The following is a 16,022-nucleotide window of genomic DNA, read 5'->3' as shown; positions in this document are numbered from 1 at the left end:
TGAGCCACCACCCTTGGCCTTCAATTTTATAACTTCAATGTACTACAGATTTGTAAACTATTATTATGCCAACAAATTACCTAAAGGTAGCAGACATGGCATGCATGATGGTGACTTTAGTTTTCTTGTACCTCCTATTACTGCTTTATTACCCTAAATATTAAACCATCAATTTTGTTGTTCATCCTATTCACTTTATTCTTACAACCAGTGGCTCCCAAAGCAGACCACACATCATCTAGAGAGCTCATTAAGAAACAGATGACTGGGCCTCACCCCCAGAGTTTCTGAATCAGTAGTTCTCAGTAACTCCTGAGCATTTTCATTTCTAACAAATTCCCAGATGATGCTGATGTGACTGTTCTGGGGACCACATTTTGATAACTACTGCTTATGGGCAGGATGATCATTTAATTGAATTAAGAAAAATGTTTAATTTTTGGCATTTAACTGAAGTGTCCCTCAATCAACCTGTACACAGAATTTATTTGAAATTGTATATAATGGCTTTTCACTGACCAACAAAATAAGTGCTTCCGATGAAAAAAAATTGAGGTAATCACATACAAATTTGAACATTTTGATGACTGGCATACTCCTATATTGGAACTCCCTTGTATAAGCTAATAGACATGAATCTAAATTCCAAGTGGCAGCAGCAAACCCATCTCTTACTAGAGTTGAAAGTTGAAATTACATATCTATTATTCATTATATTAAAATCACTGAGGTGTAAAATTATAGGCGCAGTGTCAAGCACTATATATTATTTCTTTATTCAGAAAAGTCAAAATCTTTTGAGTGTAACTATATTTTTGATAATAACTTTCTTTCCTGTGTTATGACCAAAGGAAAAAAAAAACAATCAATAATTTTTTAGAACAGCTGAAGAATTTCTTGGGAATATAAGAAATAGTCTACCAAAGTGCTTTTGGAGAAATACTACAGTCACTGTAAAGACAAAATAACCATGTAAAGGAATAGGGACCATCTTTTATGGTCCATTCTTTCAGCTTTAGAAAATCAAAGCCACTTAGTACAATACAAATTAAAGTTCAAGAACAAGGTTCTATTTCTAAAGCATTTATTTAAATGGTATATGCCTTTCTCTCACTCTTCCATGGTGTATTAGATTTCTGCAAGTTAGTATTGATGATCACCCTTTCCTTAGAATAGAAACATGGTACAATCCTTCCTTGGTTCCAAATGGGTTTTTACGTATTTACATAGAGGAAACAAAACTGTTCTCTCCACATCTCCCTGAGTCAGACCCATCCATGAAGAAAAGAAACATTATATATCCAAGAATGAGAGAGAGGAAGAATAAGGTAGAGAAAACTGATATTTCATTTTCTCTGTCACACAAATATGCTTCTATAGTTGTTGTCTCTATTAAACACAGGTTTTGCTTTCCAAAGAAAGGTTGGACCTTCTTTATCCTCAAATATATAGTAGTTTCTCATGTGTTTAATTTTTGATCATGCTGCAATTAATTTGACAATGTATTAAGTCCAAGGCCTTAACAAATGAATAGAGAAATTACAAAGTAAGAGAGCAAGCTACAGAAAACTTCATTTTATTCCAAGAAAATGGAGATTCTGTTCCCAAAGAGAAGGAAGAAGAATTGAGCTAAATACTGGTACAAAGAGAGCTACTCCTTCTGTTTGTTTGTTTCTGTGGATGTTGGTGGTTTGCTGTGTCAGAAAACATTAATACCTAAGACAATTTTAGATAGAATGTTGTTACTGCTTCTAACACATGTACCTATTTTCCCTTTTGGGACATTAATGTACCCAGACACTAGGTTTTCCAAGTGCCATTGGAGTTGCAGAATTCCCAAGATGGGTCTTTAGCTAATTTGATGGAAGGAATGTTGAGAAAAAAAATCAGATGTTATAAGGAAACTTTTAATATTAATTGCTCATTTTAGACACTCTGCGTAATAAGTAAAGACAGCTTGCATACGCTAGAGTCTGTTTCCTTTAGTGGTAATTCACCTCAGTGGAGTTGTCATATAAACTTGGTCCTCCTCTGAGAGTCCTTCCCCTCAACTGCCAACAATAGTGTTTGCTTTCTGGGCTGTCAATTCTATTGGTTCAGTTTCAGTTTATGGTCACAGGTATGTAAAACACTCAGGTGCCAAAAGATGGGGAAGATTCTAGTGAAGCTTGAACAACTCCAAGTCAGTAGAGGCCAGAATGACTAATCTCAGTGCTGCTTAATCAGAATTACTTCTCCACAGGTGACAAACCCAGTTCCAGTAGAGATTTCAGAGTATTGGTGGCTGCTTTCAAATGCCTCACAGAATTGTGCTTCTGAATTCATTTATAAAGATGTGCTTACCTACAATGAAAACAAAAACAAATTTTACAGTTTAAAACTGAGATAACGTTCCCTTAATAAATCCCTCCTCTATTGTTTAAAGAAACAACCCATCAAGCATGGTACATTCATTTAAACAGCCTCTTTCTAAAGTGCTTTGAGAATATGTATGCAAAGGAGGTGGAAAGAAAATATGCCAATTGTGCACCTGCTTCTATATGGGAATAAATAGGTCCAATTACTAATTGCTGCAGAAAGTATTGATACAATGTATAATTTCAAATGCTTATCCTAGAATTCAAAACGCTATACATATTTCTGTTAGAAAGCAGGGACCTTCATTGAGCCAAGGCCCCCTTGGTAAATCTTAAGCTTACAGACCAAGACTCTTAGCCATTAGCCATGAGACTGTTCTCCTGCCATCACACAAAGAACAGGCTTCATAAATCATCACTGGTGTCCTTGATTCTTTGGAATCACAAGACTTTGGCCATATTATTCCAAAAAGATAATTTTCACAAGTTATAGTAATGAAGAGCAGGAAAGCACAGACTCCATGAGAAAAAACAAAACAAAACAAAACAAAAAACTCCTATCTTTTTTTTCTCTGTTCTGAAATATTGTGCCTACCCCACTTCATAATAATTCTATTATAGAGTAGGAGGTGAGTTTCCCAGGACCTTGAATGAACAAAAACTATTATGATTTGATGCTATCATTGTGTCAATTGTCTCAATTTTATGCCAAGGTAGATCTTATCACCACAAAGAATTGACCAGGCTGTGCCCATATTTTAATAATAGAAATTTTCTCCTTGTTTACTCACCAAAAAAGCAGGGGTAGGGTGGAGTGTGCAATGTGTGTGTGCATGTGTGTATGTGTGTGTTGATTGATGGGGGTCCTCTCCTATTCAAACTTATGAAATAAATGAAAGAAGTCTGCATTTTGGTGGAAGCTGAGAAAACAGGGAGAATGATAATTAATTATTGCTTAACAAAATTTCAAGATATTGTATCTTGAAATTTTAAAAAACAAAAAATATTTTTGATGAATGTCTATATCTTTAATTTTTTATACTGCACTCATTCCTTTATATAAAAATAATTAACTTAGGATCTAAATAGGGACATATATCTCTGTTGCTATCTCGTACTAACAAATCACTGCAAAAGAGTAGCTTAAAATATAAATTGTCATTTATTTTGCTTAAGACTAGGGAATGACTGGCTCAGCAGTTCTTGCTTTCATTCTTGCATGGGGTCATCTTGAAGCATCTTCACATGCATGTCTGGTACCTAGGCTAGTAAAGTTCCCAGACAAGTAGGCAAACTGGGCCTCCTCTGGCATCTTTCTATGTTGTCTTTATACAAAGTGATCTCATGTTAACTGAACTACTTTCATAGTGGCCTTAGGGTCTTGGAGACAGCATTCAAAGGGTCACCAAGAAAACTTACATGGTCTTTGGTAACATAGTCTCAGAAACCATGGAGTTTCATATTCACCCCATTCTATTTTCCTCACAGTTCTAAAAGCTGGCCCCTTTTTAAGGAGGTGGGTAATGAATTCTTCTTTTTGATGGGGGAAGTTTATAAAACTTTCCAGATATGTTTTAAAACCATCATGGTAGTTCCCTCCAATTTCTTGCTAGAATTACCCAGAATGTCTGTCTACATATAACTGCAACCTGATAGCCTAAACAGAGTCAATTACAGTTTCCAAGTACCTTAGCTTATAAAGTCTTTCTTTTTGTGATGATACCAAAATGTCAAAGAAACAATTCACGTGTCACTTTTCCATTGCCATCAATTATGTCATCCTCTAAGTTACTTTTAAGTTACAGCATTATCTACACAGGCTATGTGGAACAGCTATTAATAGTTGGGATTTTTTAAAAAGTGTTTAATGTACAGAACTGGGTAATTCACACTTCATTTTTAAAATTATGATTATAGCTAACACTTATATACACCAGACTCTTTTCCAAGCACTTTAAATTAAGTCATTATATTGTCCCAACAACCCTGTGAAATAGTTATTCTTATTATCCTCATGTTACAAATAAAACTGAGGCCCATAGAAGGTAAGTAACTGCCGAAGGTCACACATTTAGTAAATGGAGGGGCTCAGGTTCAAACCCAAGTAGCTGGCTCTAGAGACCATAATTGCTGCCTCCTAGTTAGTATTAATAAGATCAGCTCCTCTACAGACTAGATGGAAATTGGCCCTCAACCACAAAGTAGCAGGAAAAGATTAAATATATTCCTATGGGAATAAGAAGGACTAGCTTAGAATAGGGGATTTTTTTTAAGGTGATCTACCAAGTGTCATGGAGATTAGTTCCCTTTGTTCAGGATTAGTTATTTACCTTGTGCTATACACAAATGACAGCTCTCTATCAATCTCTTTATGCATGTATGTATGTTTCTACCTAGCTACCTATCTAAGTAATTGGTCTATCTATCTATGTAGAGGTTGAAATCTCTGAGAAGCAGTCTCTGAGATAGAAATTATTGTACAGGAAGTTTAAGAAATGCTTAGGATGGACACATATAGCAGAAGTGGAAAAGCAGGACTGAGCAGTGGAAGAAGGTGGACAATGAGACCATCATAGCAGAAGTATCAACTAACTCCACAGGGAGCTCTGAAGCTGGGATGGTGCTTAAGAGTTGTACTGGGTTAGGGCAATGGGACCAGGTTTTTATAACTCTGATATCAACTGTTAGATACAGTCCACCCTCAAGGAGGAGACAGGACCTTGAGCAAGGCAACTTTCTTTAGCTAAGGGCAATTCTTGAGAGGTACAAAAGTCATCAGTTGTCAGTCACACTCCTAGCTGCTGGTAGAATAGGCCCTTCAGCACTGAAGAAGGGACACCAATGCATGTGCATGTACACAGGATATATATATATATATATATATATATATATATATATATATTTATAAATTGCCTACATGTACTTCTCTATTTGCATACTGAATATTTCTAAAGTGAATTTATGTTTTCTTTTAAAGTAAGACATAAATATAGAAGTTCAAATATATGTTTTTTGAATCTCAAATTATTTTCTTGTTCACTCCCCACTTTGAAAATAATTTGCCATATAAAGATAATTATTTTCACACGGTTTATTTTCTATTGATTTGCATATGCTTCTCTTTGATATGAAGAGATTTTGAGGTGGTTTAAAAGATATTTCCAGAATAAATATCAGAATTCATAAATAACATAAATGAAGGAAATCAGGCCAAGGGAGAATTAGAATATGAAAAAAATAAAAGAATGAAAACAGTTGTAAAGCTAATAGATTCATATAAACAAAAGGTTATATGTTGCTCTACACTTTCAAGATATGAGGTACAAATCTGGTGCTGGGCTTCTGAGCAACAGTAATAAAATAAAATAGAATCTATTACAAGGACCAATGTCTATGAAATTAAAAATGTACCCGGTGCTCATGGGAATTGTGAATTTTCCTGGTACTGATACCTTAGAGAAATGTCACCTTTGGCTTTTCATACAATTTTTTTTTCAACAAAAATTGATACGTCTATGAAAAGCCCTATACATAATCAAGTAGAAAAGCTCGAATACTTTCAAACTATTGAATATAAGTAAAAAGACTACATAACACAATGAGGGCAGTAGCAATGACTGCAGGCTGAAATAACAAAAAGAAAATTCATGGAGGAGGTAGCTTTTAAACTAAGCATTGAAGCATGAGTTAGGTGACAGGCACTTATAGTTTAGAAAGATAGTCCTGCTAGAGAAGCTAACATGTATAAATATATGAAAATGGAAGAGAAAAGGCCAAGCGTATTTGTAAAATTAGATAAGATTTCTTGATATCTTTGAAGCAGCTATTTAAGGTTAATGAGTATCAAAATATTAGCAAAAGTGATCTTCTGAAAGCATTGTTTAGACATGGAATTGATATGACTAAAATATATTTCATTAAAAAGTATTCCCAAGGCAAAATGCTGTATTTCAAGATGTAGCAGAAAAATAATTTTATATTTTTTATTAGAAAGATGGTGCTCTTTTAAAAATATTTACCATAATTTGGAAGGAAGATTAGTAGCTACATGGTGGTGTCATCTTGGTAATATGGTTTTACAGTTGCAGAAAAATGGATAACTCTTTTATGGAAAAGAAGTTTTGCCTGATAAAAATTATTTTTTAAATTGTAATTCAGATTTAAAATTAATTTTTTGAACTTTTGTTACATTTTATTATAAAGGATTTTTCCTTAATTTTTTGGTATAACCTACAATTAATTATTTCAATTTTATTGACATTTATTTTTAAATATATGAAAAATAATCATGATCTTTTAAAAATATTAATTAGTTGATCAAAATATGTGTTAGGAACAAAATGAAACTACCTGTATTTGTTTTGGAGATTTTAATCATCATGCAAACTAATATTATAGAAATATACCTAACTATATGAAACATTGTCCTTATAGAAATATAAATGTGGTTATAAAAATTTCAAAATTGAGTTATTAGAATTTTACTCTACTACAATGGCTACCTAAATTAAAATTTGAAAAATAATAGAGAGGAAATTTTAATAAAATATATTTCTACCTAGTAAAGTGAGATGTTATAACTTTGGGGAAGATATGACTAAGCAAAGTGAAATTTGTATATATAACAAATTTGTATATATTAACTTGATATAGAACATAATATGTAGCACCCTGCAGGAGTGAACATGTGCAGTTAATTGAACCCCTTTCAACAATATTGGCTATAGAAAAAGATTTATATCATCCTGTAATTAAGTAATATGTCATGGAATATACAGGTATTTTTCTTTGTTGATCTTGAATATAATGTGGGTCTCTTTGGGGCCAATTTGAGCTCTGTACTACTTCTTAAACAAATAATCATTCCCCTAAATCTAAATCCAAAATCATTTGAGCTTTAAAATACATATATTTAGAGGAAATTTCTTACAGATATCATGGGTATATCATACTGCAAATGCCTGGTGAACCTTCCTAAAAATTCTCTTTAGAAAAGACTCTCAGTAAAATAGCTGGTCACAGAAGCCTCTAAAAATCTTCACTTTTCTTTTTCCATGCAGTTGCTCACTATTCACTTACCTCTCACTGCTGCTTGTTCAAGGACCCTTCTTCTTGCCTTTTTGTTAAAACCTAGGTTCTGAAGAAATGACCCTCCCTGCCAACATAGGCTCCCCTCAAAAGGAAGAATCCATGCCTGGAATTGTGCTAAATACAGTCTTCTTGTTATAGTTTAAGATAGCCCAGGATCAATGTTCTGATTTTTAAATATTATAACATTACAAGCAATGTTAGTTACATTGGATTAATAATGGTTACATTGGATTAATGTGTCCATTGAATTTAGCAGGGAAATATTCAGCATTTCTCTGTCTCTGAATTTATTTTATTTTTTTACTTATAGGAAACTATCATTTGTGTAGAACATAATATTTTGAATACCATATATTATCTAAATACATTTTACTCTATAAATGCATGTTTTTCCAAAAAATATAACATAACAATATTCAGTATATAAAATTTGTGATAGTTATGTTTTAGAAACTCATGCCCTCTTATGAAAACATAAAGTCTATTTGTATTTAAAAATTCTTTTATTTTCTAATATAATTAATATTCTAACGTTTGTGTACCTCCTCCTCTTTGGTCTTATCTTATATTCTGAGAAATCACCCTGGTCAAGCATAGACTCCAAAAGAGACTCTAAAACTTTATGTGCATCTTTCTTCCATATGCCATTTTATAGTGTGCAAACCACTTTTAAACGTTATTATTTCATTTGTTCTGGAGTGACAATGATGACTCTAAGTAATTAAGTGGTACTTGCCTATGGTGACAAAAGGCAAATAGTGATGTCATGATTATAATTCATACAATTGTGTGTTTTCTATCATACATCTTTTATTTTAATATTTGAAAGGTGTTCTAGCCCTTCCAATGCAGTATACAAAATGCCACTTTATACTATGACACCAACAAATACCTCAAATACTAGTGCTTGCTTCTTTTATTTTTTTTTTTTTAAGTTTGACTTTGGGGAGTGCAAGGTTTTTAAAAATTTTAATAAAAGTTGTCCATGCTCTTGTATCATGACATTAATTTAGTTGTTAGTTACTAGATAGGAATAGCATAAGTGGATATCTTTATGGGTTTTCTCATCTATTAAGATAACATAATTTATAGAGCATTTTCTGTTTGTATTTGTTAGATTTTTTTTAAATCTCCATATTCTCAAATTTATACTTCATGTTTAAAATTAGCCTAAAATATCATTTAATTTAAACCTAAACACTTATCTTTTCAAAAAATAATACAATACACAATGGTATCAGTATCTACATTTGAATATCATGTCTCAGTTTCCTGTTAAAACACAGCATCATTTAACTCATGTATCACTGAAAATTTACAGAATTCAGCCACTAACCAGATATTTTCCCCTTGGATGATTGCTATATCTTTACCTAATCCAGATACCTAATCCAATTATGCCAACAATTAAAATATTCTGAAATAAGTCCTTTTCAATGTGATATAGCGGTAATGGAAAGCTGGACCATTAAAGTAAATACAGTCTTCAAATTTTACAGCTCCAGATGTTTATGTTGACATTTTTGTATTTACTATTTTTTCACAAGAAAAGAAGTATATTGAAAGAAACAACTTTTGAGAGAAATACTTCATTTTCACAATCCTCACAATATTAACAGGTAGGGGTTTTGATAGTTGCTGCAGGCTATTTTACCTACTGTCAAATTCTTTAACATTAATGTATATTGTTTTATGTTATTTGGCATGTAAGGATAATGGCTCCAAATGCACTTCTACTTCTTAGTAAAAACATACACAATTCTCTTCTGTTTCAAAAAATGCTAGAAATAATTTTAATTCCTTTTATACTGGTTTTACTGAGTTTTTTTTATAATGTACTACTTTCATATCCTGATCTAATTTCTTACAGGAAGTCATTTGGTAGTTATCACCTCACCACCCCAAGAACCACTGACCAAACAAGAAACAATGCTCTCAATTTTGTTCTTTTAAAATTTCCTCAATTATTTCTCCAGTACATTTTAATGTGTATATTTGGTTAAAAGAGTCAGAGCAAGGTCATTTGAGCTATTCTGGTATATAATTCTGGTAAATAAAGGTATGTGTCATTAAAGACATTAAGAAATACAACACTGACTAGATTCTCCACCACTTCTAATAGTTGGTAAATTAAGGAGTATGTATGTGTAGTGCCCAAATGCAGAACTCTGCCTATAAAATCTAAAGAGGTGTTTGTATTTCTAAAGCTTATATACGGCCAGTCTCTGCTTGCTTTTGTGACCTCCATCAATTAATTCACACATACTCTTGCTTCCTAGTGTCTGACCTCACAGCAAAGGAAGAAATAACACAGGGTGAGTTTCCCCCAGAGACACACAAAATCCAATAATCCCGCTAACATTTGTTCCTGTATAAAAGGCCAAGCCTGCACTCTAGCCAGGTGGCTACCCACATTCCCTGCTGTACTTTCACAATGAGGCAAAGGATACATTTTGCCATTCACGGAATTTCAGGTAGCAGTTTTAAGAGATGTGGTCTCTAAATGGAGAACAAGCAATATATAGTTCCTCATTATGATAAGATATTCTTGTAAAATCAAATTACTCTCTATAAAACTGCACAAAAAAACTGTCTTTGGTAGTCTTTTAGTAACAGGAAGTGGGATGGAAATTTTTCTTTTGCCTACATCACAAAAACTAAGTTCAAGTACTCGCTTTCTAATAAAAACTTCTAACAGTTGGGGGGAAACAACCCCTTTAGGGTTTATTAAGATGGGACAGAATTAACCATGCCACCTCTAGGTACCTCCTTGTTATGGACTGAACGTGTTCTTCCAAAATTCATATGTTAAAGCCCTAATCCTGGAAGTTATGGTATTTGTGGGTATGGTCTTTGAGATGGTCTTTGAGATGTAATTAAGTTTATATGAGGTCTTGAGAGTGAAGTTTCCACTATGGGATTAGTGTCCTAACAAGAAGAGTAAGAGACCAGAGCCCTCTCATGCTCCTTGATTTGAGAATAGAGAAAGAAGACAGCTGTTTGCAAACCAGAAAGAGTGCCCTCGCCAGACACTGAATCTGCTAGCACCTTGATCTTGGACTTCACAGCCTCTAGAATTGTGAGAAAAAAAAGTTTGTTGTTTAAACCATAACTGCGGTATGGTATTTTGTGTCTATGGTATTTTGTGATAGCAGCCTGAAGTGACCAAGACACTGTTCAATATTCACATTCTTATCTGGAAATGGTTGTGAAGAGGTTGTACAAGGTGTATATTCCATAGAGGTTACTGTGTCCATGCCCATCTGTCTCCAAGCAAAGTGAAGGAAATCTAAAATAATAGCTTGTAGAGATTGAAGGTGCCTAAGAGATGCAAAGACTGGCAGTTCATTCACCTGTTAAACATGTCCCAAACACACTGATCTGCATAAGCAGAAGAGAAAAATGTGGGGCAGCCTCTAAAAATAATGAGGATATAGGCCACAGGGCAAAAGTCCCACCCCACACCACCCTCCACAAGGCAATTAATACAGTCCTGCGAAGAGTAATCTGAGTTTACTAATATATTTATATTGCTCACGATTTTCCAGAGAAACAGCATTAATGGAATGTTTGTATTTATAGAAAGAGATTTATTTTAAGCAGTTGGTTCATGTGATTTTGAGAGCTGGCAATTACAAAAACTGCAGTGTGGGTCAGCAGGCTGGACCTATGGAGGAACTGATGTTGCAGTTTGAGTTCAAAGGCCATCAAGCCAAAGACCAAGTACGACCTAGTGTTTCATTTCAAGTCCAAAGGCTGCCTACTGCAGAATTCCCTCTTGCTGAGAAAAGTTAATCTTTTGTTTTATTCAGGCCTTTAATTGATTGGATGAGAACCAACCACATTATGGAAGATAATCTACTTTACTCAAATTCCATTGATTTAAATATTGGTCTTACCCAACCAAACTCTCACAGAAACATCCAGAATAATGTTTGAACACTTATCTGGGAACCATGCCCCAGCCCAATTGACCTATAAAATTAACCATCACAATATCTTAGCATGATACTGAATCCTCATAGCTAACTTTTCTTCATTTAGATATCAGGTGAGGACGCAGTGGCATTGACTATCGTTACTACCTATGAATGTCTGAATTTTTTCAGTCAAGGGAAACTAGAAGCAGTTGTAGTTGAGCCACTTTGCTAGTTCATGAGAAGTTGTCCTACTATGTAAAATACCACTGCCGCAGGCACAGAAGGGTGGAATGCCAAGGGGGCCTGAGCCAGATTTCCCAAATCGGGGAACTATGCAGTGGGAGGACCACAACAGCTCCAGGAGAACTGGCACTTGTGCCCCAGGACATTGGCACACATACAACACAGGGGATATCCCTGGTGTGGGAACAGCTGTTTTAATCAACCAAGAAAGGAATCAATGATAGAACTTGCTCATGAAGAGGCATGTGTAACTTTTCCCCTTCCGTCAATGTGCCCCAGCACACTGCAGGACACAGAATTTAGGAGAGATGAGGAGAGACAGTGTCTCAAAGATGGCCATGTTGCTCTCTTTCCCCCATGAATGTGCAGGGATGAGGAACAATCATTTCAAATGGCAGAGGAGGAAAAAGCTTTGAGCTGAAGATGAAGTTGAAGTTTAAAAGCACATAGATTTAAAAACAGGAAGTTTGAAAATCTGCTCAACATTTTTTTTAGGAATAACAAAATGTGTGGCAGGATATGGCTGGAAGCAATCACTGAAGTTAAAAAAAAAAAACACAACATCATGTTTATAACTTACTCATTTGGACCAATTAATAAATTAATGCATGTATAAGAAGAGAGGCAATGCTATGTTAGCTATTGTGATAGCTGAAGCCTCCCACCCCAGCAGGCATTCTATTTCTGTTATCAGGGATACAGCAATCTGTTTCTATGGGGAATTTCTCTGTAACTCCAAGTGGTCCTGCTGAGACTATCGGTCATGGTGCCCCCTCACCTCAGCCACAGGCCTGAACACTTGGCCCAGGTTAGGGCAGTCATAGTTTCACTGGGTCATATATAGCAAATGGGCAACAGGGAGACACTGAACTGTGCTTGAGCTACTAGAATCCTATCCTGACATTTTATGAATTAATTTTGAGTGGTATATCAGGCATAGTCTAGTCAAAAGAATAAAGTCACACCAGTTATTGAATAGGAGTATTTTAATAAAAATATTTTTTAACTAAGTAACTAAAAGTATGAAAAGAGAGTTCTAAGGTATCATGGAGGTAACAACCATAGGAAGCAGCTATCACTCTTAGGGAACAAAGGCAAGAGGCCAGAATAATTAAAATTTAGAAACCTAGAGCATGAGTCCCAAGAATGCAAACATGGACTACAGATAGTCCCCAACTTGTGATGGTTTGAATTAGGATTTTTAAACTTCACTATGAATTTATGAGGGTATTAAGTGCATTTTTGGCTTACAACATTTTTGACTTACAATAGGTTTATCAGGACGCTACCCCGTCGTAAGTTGAGGAATGTCTGTACTGAAAATGAAGTGCTGCTACTTGGTACTGGTATCTCTGAGTTTGTAGGATCGGTCCTTGGGTGGCCAAGACTTCTAAGCAGAGGGCTCTGGCAGATGGCCTTCGTGTTCCCAGGAGGCGAGTGATGAGGGTGGACATGTAAGTGATGGGAAAACAGCCAACTGTATTCAGCTGCTGCTGTGGGGAAGTGTGTGGATGATGCCCACAGGAACAGGAAGCTGGCCAAGCACAGTGGTTCATGCCTGTAATCCTGGCACTTTGGGCGGCTGAGGCAGGAGGATCGCTTGAGGCCAGGAGTTGGAGTCCAGCCTGTGCAATAGTGAGATCCTGTCTCTATCCCCAAAAATACAAAAATAAAAACATAGGAGCAGGAAGCAGTCTGGAAATCCACAGGGAATAAAAAGAAATGAGCAAATCTTCCCTCTTCCTTTTCCAGCCCTGCTGTCTCCCTCTAGTGCCCACAGGGAGCTTAACAAGGAGGCAGCTAACAGCAAAAATATGGCTTGTAGAGTCTCAGCCCTAGAATCACAAAGCAGAATATTGAAGGGTGGATTGGAGTAGAGAGAAAAGAACTGTATAACTTATGTGGAGATGTAGCTCTTCCTTTTGGATAAGGAGGTAAGATGAATCTGAAACTTTATTAGGAAACTGTCTCTCAGCAAATCTCAATTAGCCAATGTCAAGAGAGGAGCAGGTTCATATTAGCCACTCAGTTCTAGAGGCTCTCCTTGACCAATAAGCTCCTATTTTTTTTAAATATACTCAAATAGATGTTCCCTGACTCCTTTGCTTTATAAATATATAGAGTGACTCAGGAGGATGTGACCCTCCTGCTGGAGCTTGTCGTATCCCCAGGTATGCTTGGCCTAAGGATAATTCTCTGTAGAATAATGAGAGCACAGGGGATTAGGTATGCTCCATTTGTAATTTTTTTCCCAAGAAATCCTATTTTATATTTATACATATGACATTAGCAAAGCATGTGCCTATTATCTCCACAGGATAGTTAAAATCTATACGTTCATATGCCAGGACATTGGCAGTTCACTCCTGGCCACGTTAAGGAAACTCATTTATAGTAGGAATCTGAGGAAAAAAAAAACCACTAAGGAGAGGTGTTAGCAACTGAAGGTTGTGGCCCCTAAAATTCATATGCTGAAACCCTAACCCCCAATGTGATGGCCTAGCAGGCAGGGCCTTTGTGAGGCAATTAGGTTTAGATGATGTCATGAGAATGGAGTCCCTGTGATGTTAGTGCCCTTATAAGAAAAGGAAGAGGCACCAGTGTTTCCTCTCTGACAAGAGGCAAGTATAAAAAAGAAATGACAGTGACCACAATCTATGACCTTGTATACAACGTGATCTTTACGGACTCCCCATATGATGTGAGGCAACATATACCTTTCTTTGCTAAACTATGTGGGATTTAAAGCCAAGGACATTTATTTTTTTTTAAGAGGTAGTTCCAAATAAAATAATGATGCCATTTGTGAAATGCTTTACTGAACAAATGATGATGAATCTCAGATACTCTTTCCCTAACCATATGGCTTGTTGGACAATAAATGAAGATCAAGGACACAATAATCCTTCATTTTAGATAACCATGCTCCATGTCACAACAGTCCAAAGGGGCAGAAGATTTAATTATTGGATTTGAAGGTAAACAATGAGTGACAAACGGCTTCCACTTCATCCAACAATTAAAACAGCCATTTTCATAGATATATTGCCATGGGAGAGGGCAAATTTTAATTAAATGAACTAAAGTTTATGTTCAGTGGTGGAACTGGCAAAACTTGGAGTCCATCCAATTCCTGAATTTCCACTGCATCAATCCTACTAAGGGAGCTAGAGCATTGTTATTTGCAAAGACAACAAAATATTGGTTGTGCAGAGCCAGGTAGCAAGACTTCAGAACTTCGAACTTACTTTCCAGCATTTCAGAGAATAGTCTAGCATACATGCCTCACCTAGTTGAAAGTGAAGGTTTCTCAGGAAGTAATATAAATCATGCACTGTCATTTAGTGCTCATATGGATCTTATAAGCAAGGAAGGGAAGCTCATGATATTGCTTAACTGCAAATGGTGCCCTAAAAGAACCAAGACATCACCTGGGATTCCCTTTTTCCCTTTAGGATAATGGCCTCTTCTAACTTTAGCCATATTCCCAGAAAAATAAGAAATCACCCAATAATCCACCTGTAACTATAGACAAGCATCTGCAAATTGCTAGGGAAATATATTAATATAAATTGTTACCAATACAGATTGTCACCAATTGTTTCCAATATCCTCACCCTCAACTAAGCCCTAAAAACCACATAGAAATTTAAAAATATTTCTATAATAATTTGCTTTCTTATTTTCCACAATTTACAATTTCAAACCTTCATGATCCCACATTTTGAATGTCCCCCATTGCTATAAATCTCAGCTTTTGTCTTTGTCTCATACTTGAGAGAAAATGTAAACCAAAAGATATGAACTGGTCAATCTTGCCAAAATCAAAACCATAAATTTAATTGCATCTATAACTATCTTCTCTTATTTCCACTTCCATTTTAATGATGAAATTATCTCTCTCCTAACGAAAGCTCTGTCTCCATAAGCACTGAAAGGCATGATTTTATACCACCTTTCTTATAAAATTAAACAGATGATAAACTCAGAACAACAGCAAAAGAAGAGAAAAAAAAAAAAACTTAAAAGCCACAACCTTCCTCAGTTGTGTTCCTGTCTCTCTATTCATTTATTCTGCAAACTTCTAAATAGAATTCACTAAACACACTATGTCATTTTGTCCAATTTCTAACCATTCATTTAATCAATTTTCCAATGTTTCAAATTGTTTTTCTTAGAAATAAAACTTTAAAGTCAAAATTGAAAGCCATTTGTATACTTTTCCAAATCTCATTTTCCTCCACTATTCTTAGAGGCATCCATTCTCCTTACATTTTTGTGAATTATTTCCTGTCCATAAGTTTTTATGGTTTAACCACACACCCATCAGACACACAAGCACATGATTTTTTACCTCATTAAATTTTCCACTTATTGTACATTTTTGTACATAGTTTATACATCTTGATTT

At 35.2% G+C, this 16,022-nt stretch overlaps 1 long non-coding RNA gene across 1 annotated transcript in view; it reads right to left on the bottom strand.

Annotated features, from left to right (window-relative positions):
- Positions 1-1,793: 1,793 nt before the first annotated feature.
- The window catches only part of LOC105862097 (uncharacterized), a 34,669-nt gene continuing 20,440 nt past the window's right edge, over positions 1,794-16,022 (bottom strand). The window contains exon 5 of the long non-coding RNA XR_012923666.1: positions 1,794-2,343. This is a non-coding gene — a long non-coding RNA (uncharacterized LOC105862097). The remainder of the gene's footprint in view (positions 2,344-16,022) is intronic.

The sequence above is a fragment of the Microcebus murinus genome, chromosome 2 (assembly GCF_040939455.1).
Source record: "Microcebus murinus isolate Inina chromosome 2, M.murinus_Inina_mat1.0, whole genome shotgun sequence".
Taxonomy (NCBI): Eukaryota; Metazoa; Chordata; class Mammalia; order Primates; family Cheirogaleidae; genus Microcebus; species Microcebus murinus.
This window is presented reverse-complemented; position numbering and strand designations above follow the sequence as displayed.